The following is an 11,132-nucleotide window of genomic DNA, read 5'->3' as shown; positions in this document are numbered from 1 at the left end:
CATGTCTTTTCAACCACAGTGCCTCCCCCCCCCCATTTTTTATCTTTTATTTTTTTTTCAACACAATTTATACTTTAAGCTCAATTACTATTAAGTTTTAGACTAAGTGTTTTTTCCGCCCTCACCTTGCCCGAAACGTACTAGTGGCTTTAGGTATTGTATGTACTACCTGTGTCTATAAATCAAGCATTATGTTTATAAATCAACTATGTATGCGCTTACCTGAATAAAATTTACTTTATTTATTTTACTTTACTTTACAACTTTATACAGGGGATACGTAAATCTGTGTATCTATGTATTTACGTATATGGGTTAGCTTAGCATTTTAAAAGCACCGAATCACCTTCTGTGGTTGAGTGTTCAATAAACCCTTGAACTATATGTTTAACACATCTCTCATCCTGTCCATGGAGGACAGAAGAAAATGTATGTATGCTGGTTAGCATTGTAAACGTGTGGCCACGTCTGTGGTAAAAAATAATTATAATAAAAAAGTACTCAAGAAGAGACAGCACCAGTGATGTAAATAGTATTAGCATTGCTGTGAGGTCTCTGGATGTGAACGTTCTCATAATCCATCCAATCATTATCCTGGCCGCCGCTATATTTGATCGGTTATGTTCAGGAATAATGTCAACTTGCTGGTTGTCAAATGTCCAGAGCACTGAGCTGCTGTGATGGTCGCAGTAATCCTCCCCAGTTAATAAACCTTCAAACACCACACTAAACTAAACATCTAATTTTCTTCAAGAGCTTCATCATACCGTTACTGAGCCTCAGATCATGCTGTCCAGTTCTGGTAACAGTGGCGTGGAACTATCATTATTATTAACATCTTTATTGACAAAATGAATTACAATTTTGCCTAATCTGACGATTTCAATTAAGTCTTATTAAAGTGAGGTTAATGCTGGTATTGACTGTTACACAGGACAGAGGGTCATACACAAGACAATAGGTCTGAACTGTAGGCTGAAGCACATATATGCTTCAGCCTACATGTTTATAGTTATAATCAATGTTTTAATGTATGAATATGTATAAACAACCTTTTATTGTGCACTGCCACACATGGGCAGGGATGGGTTCATAAGTGATGCAGCTTAGAAGTAATATAAATACAAATTTTATTTCGTTCTTTAAAATGGAAAAGCAAATTTTGGATAAATTGTTAGGATGTCGTCCAGAACATCTGAGTCAATGAAATAGTTACACAGTTGGTGATACAAGAGGCCAGGAGGTCTGAAGTCTTTTACGGTTTCACATTCAACAATATAGAGTTCTAGTCACCTGGTGAATGTTGGAACTGACATAAATTCCCATGTGAGGGTTCAGAGTCGCATGTCACAGTTAATCCCACCAATTTCTACCTCCAATACTAAAAGATATTATTAAGTTACATTCTCTAGAAAGAGGAAGATGTGATAAGATTTGACTTAAGAATGTAAATGTACGAAAGCATGTAACGAAAGGGGATATAAAAAGTGTGTCAGACGCACTGACACGAAACAGAACACGTTACGATGGATATAAATTGGAAAAGTTTAGATTCAGAGAAGACCTGGGTAAATACTGGTGTGGGGATATTGTGGTTGATTTGTTGGACACATTACCAGGCAAATGGACTTGGGATTACTGGATTGTTTAAAGCGAATATTGGATATTTAATGAGTTTAGTTATGTCTAAATAGGAACTGCCTCATATTGGTTATTATTACACTTATAATTACATATTTCTCTCATAACAAAAGAGTACTGGAGATGCGGGGTATCGATCCCCGTACCTCTCACATGCTAAGCGAGCGCTCTACCATTTGAGCTACACCCCCGTCCTGGTCTAAACTTGCTGTTAGTAATTGTTAACTTAGGTATGATCGTATTATTTTTAAAGTTGTGTAAGTATGCTTAGAGTTAGTAATTGTTTTCTCAGGTGTAGATGTTAGACTGATAACTGCATTGGTAAGATAACTTGCAGTGGTCGTGTCTACCTGAGTCCCCCCCCCCCTCTCTCTCTCTCTCTCTCTCTCTCTTCATATTATTTCTAAAAGGCGCCTGACAGCTTGGTGGACAGCGCTTCAGATTCGTAGTCCTGAGGTTCTGGGTTCGATCCCTGGTGGAGGCGGAGGCAAAATGTTTCTTTCACCCTGATGCGCCTGTTACCTGTCATTAAATTGGTACCTGGGAGTTAGACAGCTGCTATGGGCTGCTTCCTGGGGGTGTGTAACAAAAAGGAGGCCTGGTCGAAGACCGGGCCCCGGGGACGGTAATCCCCGAAATCATCTCAAGATAACTCAATAAGCAAGTGTCAATATGGCTTACTAATTCATGAAATACTCAATGCATAAAAGAGTTCTGTTAATTTTGTTATTGAAAAATTAAATTCATTTTTCGTCACCATTGCATAATGTTGCATATAATAAAATATATAACACAAAAAGTCAGAATATTTAGCCAGGCACAGCAGGTGTACTGTGTCAAAGGTCGTCGTGTGGGGTCAGTGTGTGAAGTGACATGCTGTTTCCGCTCAAGTTCTGGTAATCTCGGCCATGTTGGGCACGTACCCAACCGGTATCAGGTTTCAAAGTTGGGTGAGGCTAGGCCCAAGAGTCAGGTCTTCAACTTTGGGCAGACATTTATATATATAGATATTAGAAGTGGTACCTGGGACACCTGGAGCATACCTGGAGAGGTTCCTGGTAGTTCATCTACTCCCCGAGCCCCGCCTGAGGCCAGGCTCCACTTGTGATAACTTGGTCCAACTGGCTGTTGCTTGGAGCGTCCCGCAGGCCCACATATCCACTACAGCCTGGTGAGTCCAGCACTTTTGGCAAGAGCTTATCTAATTGCCTCTTGAATACATCCACCTTTGTTCCGGCAATATTTCTAATGCTTGCTGGGAGGGTGTTGAACAGCTGTGGACCTCTGATGTTCAGACAGTGTTCTCTGATTGTGCCTTTGGCACCTCTACTCCTTACTGGTTCTATTCTGCATTTCCTTCCGCATCTGTCGCTCCAGTACGTTGTTATTCTATTTTGCAAATTTGGGACCTGGCCTTCAAGTATCTTCCATGTATATAAAATTTGATACCTTTCTCGTCTCCTTTTCAAAGAGTACGTTTTGAGAGCTTTGAGACGGTCCCAATAATTTAGATGTTTTATCGTGTCTGTGCGTACCGTATATGTTCTCTGTATTCCCTCTACTTCAGAGATCTCTCCTGCTCTGGAAGGGGAAATGAGTACTGAGCAATACTCTAATTGTAGAATGTCCCATATTGACTGACTTTCGCCCTCCTGAGCTAAGGTATGCTGAACTCTGTGACTACTACATGAGTACTGGAACACTTGGTGATATATTGGACTTGTACCTTATATAGACCAGGCAATGTATCAATTATACAATGTATGTATGTGATGTAACTATATTACCTGAGCTTGTACAAGCACTTTAATCACCTTCAGTGACTAAGTGCTTAATTGCACGCTAGTTTCTCTATAAGATAGGGAGCCGGTCGGCCGAGCGGACAACAAGCTGTGCACGTGATTTTGTAGTCCCGGGTTCGATCCCAGGCGCCGGCGAGAAACAATGGGCAGAGATTCTTTCACCCTATGCCCCTGTTACCTAGCAGTAAATAGGTACCTGAGAGTTAGTCAACTGTCACGGGCTGCTTCCTGGGGGTGGAGGCCTGGTCGAGGACCGGGCCGCGGGGACACTAAAAATCCCCGACCTCATCTCAAGATAACCTCAAGAAGATAGCTATCTCACCCTGTCAGAGTAAAAGAGATAAATGTATGAATATGCATGTGTGTGTGTGTGTATATATGTATATGTACGTATATGTGTGTAATTACTTACGAGTAATTACCTAAGTGTAGTTACAGGATGAGAGCTACGCTCGTGGGATCCCGTTTACTCAGCACTCTTTGTCATATAACGCTTTGAAACAACTATGTATATGTATGTGTATAAAGTATATGTGGAACCTGATCAGACTTACATTTCACCTTTGTAAATGCACATTAATGACACTATGTAAAAGACACTTCGAACACTTTATGTAGGGAATACGTAAATCTGTGTATCTATGTATTTACGTATGTGGGTTAGCTTAGCATTTTAAAAGCACCAAATCATCTTCTGTGGTTGATTGTTCAATAAATCCCTGAACTATATGTTTAACACATCTCTCACCCTGTCCATGGAGGACAGAAGAAAATGTATATATGCTGGTTAGCATTACAAATGTGTGGCCACGTCTGTGGTAGAAAATAAAAAAAATAATACTCAAGACGGGACAGCACCAGTGATTTAAACAGAACTAGCATTGCTGTGAGGTCTCTGGATGTGAACGTTCTCATAATCCATCCAATCATTATCCTGGCCGCCGCTATATTTAATCGGTTATGTTCAGGAATAATGTCAACTTGCTGGTTGTCAAATGTCCAGAGCACTGAGCTGCTGTGATTGTCGCAGTAATCCTCCCCAGTTAATAAACCTTCAAACACCACACTAAAGCAAACATCTAATTTTCTTCAAGAGCTTCATCATACCGTTACTGAGCCTCAGATCATGCTGTCCAGTTCTGGTAACAGTGGCGTGGAACTATCATTATTATTAACATCTTTATTGACAAAATTAATTACAATTTTCGCTAATTTGAGGATTGCCATTAAGCCTTATTAAAGTGAGGATAATGCTGGTATTAACTGTCACGCAGGACAGAGGGTCATACACAAGACAATAGATCTGAACTGTAGGCTGAAGTACACATATATATCATGGTTACAATCAATTTTCTAATGTATGAATATGTATAAACAACCTTTTATTGTGCACTGCCACACATGGACAGGGATGGGTTCATAAGTAATACAGCTTAGAAGTAATAACACTTAAATTGTTCTTCATTCTTTAAAATGAAAAAGCAAATATTGGATAAATTGTTAAGATGTCGTCCAGAACACCTGACTCAATGAAATAGTTACACAGTTGGTGATACAAGAGGCCAGGAGGTCTGAAGTCTTTTACGGTTTCACATTCAACAATATAGAGTTCTAGTCACCTGGTGAATGTTGGAACTGACATAAATTCCCATGTGAGGGTTCAGAGTCGCATGTCACAGTTAATCCCACCAATTTCTACCTCCAATACTAAAAGATATTATTAAGTTACACTCTCTAGAAAGAGGAAGATGTGATAAGATTTGACTTAAGAATGTAAATGTACGAAAGCATGTGACAAAAGGGGATATAAAAAGTGTCAGACGCACTGACACGAAACAGAACACGTTACGATGGATATAAATTAGGAAAGTTTAGATTCAGAGAAGACCTGGGTAAATACTGGTGTGGGAATATTGTAGTTGATTTGTTGGACACATTACCTGGTAAATGGACTTGGGATTACTGGATTGTTTAAAGCGAATATTGGATATTTAATGAGTTTAGTTATGTCTAAATAGGAACTGCCTCATATTGGTTATTATTATACTTATAATTACATATTTCTCTCATAACAAAAGAGTACTGGAGATGCGGGGTATCGATCCCCGTACCTCTCACATGCTAAGCGAGCGCTCTACCATTTGAGCTACACCCCCGTGCTGGTCTACACTCGCTGTTAGTAATTGTTAACTTAGGTGTGATCGTATTATTTTTTTAAACTCGTCTAAGTATATCTTGAGATGATTTCGGGGATTAGTGTCCCCATGGCCCGGTCCTCGACCAGGCCTCCACCCCCAGGAAGCAGCCCGTGACAGCTGACTAACTCCCAGGTACCTAATTACTGCTAGGTAACAGGGGCATCAGGGTTAAAGAAACTCTGCCCATTGTTTCTCGCCGGCGCCCGGAATCAATCTCTGGACAACAGTATCGCACGTCCAGTGTTCTTGTAACAAACTAGGTTTGTTGTAAGAAATTATATATTATAGATGCATTATTTGGTCCATGGAGTCTTGAAAGTGGAGTGAGAGGGTAGTTTACCTCACTTGGGAAGTGAGAAGGGCCTCCCTCGGGGACGTGGACAGCAGTGTATATACTGGTCCATGGAGTCTTGAAAGTGGAGTGAGAGGGTAGTTTACCTCACTTGGGAAGTGAGAAGGTCCTCCCTCGGGGACGTGGACAGCAGTGTATATACAGGTCTGCCAGCTCTCCTTGGTTTTAAAGTATCACTTTGAGTCATTCAGGTATTAAAGTAACTGTAATTAATAACTCCCTGTTGTCAAGCTTGTTGATTAATTTAACGTCAGTTATGAGTGTAGAATCAAATCCTCTTCTTAATGTGAGAGCAGCTGACCCGGTTGCTCGTGGCACCACCGGGAGGACAAGTCATCATGTGTCTGGCCGCACCTCCACCTTCCTTCTCCCTCAGGTTACTTCAGTAATTTACAGAAATTCAGGCTTTCATTTAATATTGTTATCAATACTATGGAGATTATGTTTAATAACCAGCCGGGTTAAATATGAATGTAAAGGGTGAGATCTGGGTCGTATACCGTCAGAGAGACAGTGACGTCACGTAGCTTTGAGTGTACTACTTGGCCGGGCGACGTACCTGACCTACCAGGGGTCGAGGTTTGGCGCCCGACGTCACCACAATCTTCCATATTTACTAGTTCATATTGCACAAATTAAAGTCCACTAGAGAATATTGTAATTGATATAGCTTTGCCAAGATGACTAATTTAATTACCACCAGTTAAATGATAATTCAACCATCTGGGGTTACCAGTAATAAGAATTATTTTGTTCATTTCACCTTGCTTTGTAATTGATAGCTAGGCGGAGGAATACTAGGGCAGCTCTCTCGGCTTGAGAGAGGAGTAGGATCAGTGAGTGTAGTGTGAACCTCCAGTGGGGACAAGACCTCTCCCAAAGCCGGCGAACATCAGGCCAGGCCGTGGTATTAAGGTATTTGTTTTTCTTGAGTTGGTATTCTGTAGGAATCCACTTTGTTTGCTATAGGATTTTCAGCGCCTCCGTTAAATAGGGCTATAGTCAGGGAATTTGTTAAATACTAGCTGTACCCGGCCACGCGTTGCTGTGGCTCAGCAACGCGTGCTCGTTTCTTAGCCACAGCAACCTTCCCCTGTCCCCCAGTCCTCCCCACCATTACCCCCTTCCCACGTCCTCAGAACCATTCTCTACTCCCCTGTCCCCTTGTCCTTCCCATTATTTCCCCCTCCACCGTCCCTTCGTCCTCCCAACCATTTCCAATTCCCCTGTCTCCTCATCCCCAACTCCCCTATCCCCTTGTCTTCCCCATCATTACCCCCTCCACTGTACCCTTGTTCTCTCCACCATCCCCCACACTCCTGTCCCCTCATCCTCCATACTGTTCTCCCCTCCCCTCTCCCCTCGGCTTCCCCACCATTATCCACCCTTCCCCGTCCCCTCATCCAATGCCTTCCCAAATGATCTGATGTTCCCATCAGAAAATTGGAACATCAAATGATCTGATGTTCCCATGACAGAAATATAAGAAAAACTATTAAAAAAAACAAATGAAAAAAATTAAAAAAATAAATAAATAAACCATTCTCACGAAATCAATATTATGGTGAACCACGCCGCTCAGTTCCAACGCAATGTCACGAAAAATAATTAAATCAAAATGAAAATAAAGCGAAATCTATGAAAATTTAATTTGTCATTGCCATTGGAAACATTGACATGGAATCTTAACAAAGTTAGTATAGCGAGTGTTGCTCTTACGTCCAACAGATGGCGCTGTTTCTTAAAAAAGATGATTTTTACCTGTCACAGGTGTGACATCTAGTCTTATACTTACGAAATAAACGGTATGGTAAACAACACAGCTCAATTCCAACGTAATGTCACAAGATAATTAAATCAAAATGAAAATAAATCGAACTATGACAATTCATTTTTTCAATGCAATCAGAAACATTGAAATGGAATCATAACATATTTAGTATAACGTCTGTGTTGCTATTACGTACAACAGATGGTGCTGTTTAAAAAAAAAAAAATGTTTTTTTCCTATCCCAGGTGTGGCATCTATATAGCAGGTATATAAAAACACGCGAAGATTCGAATGAAACGTTGTGTAAAAATTTCAAAGCATTTGATGAATAAGTTTCGGAGATTAGAGTGTGTGTTGCTCTTACGTCCAACAGATGACACTTTTTTTCAAAAAAAAGCATGTTTTTCGGTCACAGGTGAGGCATGTATATGGTAAGTATATAAAATCACGCGAATGTTTCAATGCAATGTTGTGTCAAAATTTCAAAGCAAACGGTAAAGAGGTTTTGAAGATTTCCCTCGCATGAAAAAACACATGAAAAACAGTTTTTTTTTTTAAAGGCTGTGTTTTTCCCGACACAGACGTGACATCAATATAGTATGTATATATAAACCCGCTCGAATGCGAATGGAACATTGTGTGAAAATTTCAAAGCAATCGGTGAAGAACTTTCGGATATTAGCGATTTTGAACAAACGAACATTTCCATTTTTATTTATGTAGATATTAGAAGTGGTACCTGGCATACCTGGAGAGGTTTCTGGGAGTTCTACTCTCCGAGCCCGGTACACAGTTACAGTTACCGGTACTTGCGATAATTTGGTCCAACTGGCTGTTGCTTGGAGCGTCCCGCAGGCCCACATATCCACTACAGCCTGGTTCGTCCGGCACTTCTTGCAAGAGATTATCTAATTGCCTCTTGAATACATCCACCTCTGATAGAGCTATATTTCTAATGCTTGCTGGGAAGGTGTTGAACAGCTGTGGGCCTCTGATGTTCAGACAGTGTTCTCTGATTGTGCCTATGGCACCTCTACTCCTTACTGGTTCTATTCTGCACTTCCTTCTGAATCTTTCGCTCCAGTACGTTGTTATTCTATTATGCAAATTTGGGACCTGGCATTCAAGTATCTTCCATGTATATATTATTTGATACCTCTCTGGTCTCCTTTCCAAAGAGTATATTTTAAGAGCTATGAGACGGTCCCAATAATTTAGATGTTTTATCGTGTCTATTAGTGCCGTATATGTTCTCTGTATTCCCTCTACTTCAGAAATCTCTCCTGCTCTGGAAGGGGAAGTGAGTACCGAGCAATACTCAAATTGTAGAATGTCCCATATTGACTGACTTTCGCCCTCCTGAGCTAAGGTATGCTGAACTCTGTAACTACTGCACGAGTACTGGAACACTTCATATATTGTACTTGTACCCTAGATTAACCATGTAATGTATCAATTATACAATGTATGTATGTGATGTAACTATATAGCCTAAGCTTGTAAAAGCACCTTAATCACATTCAGTGATTAAGTAGTGAGTAATTGCATGATATTTTTTCTATCAGCTTGAAAGAGATATATGTATGTATATACATGTGTGTGTACATATGTATGTATATATGTATATGTACGTATATGTGTGTAATTACTTACGAGTAATTACCTCAGTGTAGTTACAGGATGAGAGCTACGCTTGTGGCGTCCCGTTTACTCAGCATTCTTTGTCATATAACGCTTTGAAACTACTATGTATATGTATGTGTATAAAGTATATGGGGAAGCTTATCAGAATTACATTTCACTTTTGTAAAAGAACAATAATGACACTATGTAAAAGACACTTCGAACACTTTATGTACGGAATACGTAAATCTGTGTATCTATGTATTTACGTATGTGGGTTAGCTTAGCATTTTAGAGGCACAGAATCACCTTCTGTGTTTGATTGTTCAATAAACCCTTGAACTATATGTTTAACACATCTCTCACCCTGTCCATGGAGGACAGAAGAAAATGTATGTATTATGGTTAGCATTGTAAACGTGTGGCCACGTCTGTGGTAAAAAATAATTATAATAAAAAAGTACTCAAGAAGAGACAGCACCAGTGATGTAAATAGTATTAGCATTGCTGTGAGGTCTCTGGATGTGAACGTTCTCATAATCCATCCAATCATTATCCTGGCCGCCGCTATATTTGATCGGTTATGTTCAGGAATAATGTCAACTTGCTGGTTGTCAAATGTCCAGAGCACTGAGCTGCTGTGATGGTCGCAGTAATCCTCCCCAGTTAATAAACCTTCAAACACCACACTAAACCAAACATCTAATTTTCTTCAAGAGCTTCATCATACCGTTACTGAGCCTCAGATCATGCTGTCCAGTTCTGGTAACAGTGGCGTGGAACAATCATTATTATTAACATCTTTATTGACAAAATGAATTACAATTTTGCCTAATCTGACGATTTCAATTAAGTCTTATTAAAGTGAGGATAATGCTGGTATTGACTGTTACACAGGACAGAGGGTCATACACAAGACAATAAGTCTGAACTGTAGGCTGAAGCACACATACATATCATGGTTACAATCAATGTTTTAATGTATGAATATGTATAAACAATTTTTTATTGTGCACTGCCACACAAGGGCAGGGATGGGTTCATAAGTAATGCAGCTTAGAAATAATGTAAATACAATTTTTTTTCATTCTTTAAAATGGACAAGCAAATTTTGGATAAATTGTTAAGATGTCGTCCAAAACACCTGATTCAATGAAATAGTTACACAGTTGGTGATACAATAGGCCAGGAGGTCTGAAGTCTTTTACGGTTTCACATTCAACAATATAGAGTTCTAGTCACCTGGTGAATGTTGGAACTGACATAAATTCCCATGTGAGGGTTCAGAGCCGAATGTCACAGTTAATCAAACCAATTTCTACCTCCAATACTAAAAGATATTATTAAGTTACATTCTCCAGAAAGAGGAAGATGTGATTAGATTTGACTTAAGAATGTAAATGTACGAAAGCATGTGACGAAAGGGGATATAAAAAGTGTGTCAGACGCACTGACACGAAACAGAACACGTTACGATGGATATAAATTGGAAAAGTTTAGATTCAGAGAAGACCTGGGTAAATACTGGTGTGGGGATATTGTGGTTGATTTGTTGGACACATTACCTGGTAAATGGACTTGGGATTACTGGATTGTTTAAAGCGAATATTGGATATTTATTGAGTTTAGTTGCCTTGGCATTATGTACAATAATAATGCCTTGGCATTATGAACAATGCCAAAGCTTACTGTTATATACGTGGTCAAGACTTAATGTTATGTACGTGGCCAAGGCTTATTGTTAC

At 39.8% G+C, this 11,132-nt stretch overlaps 2 non-coding genes across 2 annotated transcripts; both read right to left on the bottom strand.

Moving 5' to 3' along the window:
- Positions 1-1,759: 1,759 nt before the first annotated feature.
- On the bottom strand, positions 1,760-1,832 carry TRNAA-AGC (transfer RNA alanine (anticodon AGC)). The gene has a single exon. It is a non-coding gene; the product is annotated as a tRNA-Ala (tRNA).
- Positions 1,833-5,526: 3,694 nt separating this feature from the next.
- TRNAA-AGC (transfer RNA alanine (anticodon AGC)) lies at positions 5,527-5,599 on the bottom strand. The gene has a single exon. It is a non-coding gene; the product is annotated as a tRNA-Ala (tRNA).
- Positions 5,600-11,132: the final 5,533 nt, after the last annotated feature.

Source organism: Procambarus clarkii, chromosome 24 (genome assembly GCF_040958095.1).
Source record: "Procambarus clarkii isolate CNS0578487 chromosome 24, FALCON_Pclarkii_2.0, whole genome shotgun sequence".
In the NCBI taxonomy this organism is placed as follows: domain Eukaryota; kingdom Metazoa; phylum Arthropoda; class Malacostraca; order Decapoda; family Cambaridae; genus Procambarus; species Procambarus clarkii.
This window is presented reverse-complemented; position numbering and strand designations above follow the sequence as displayed.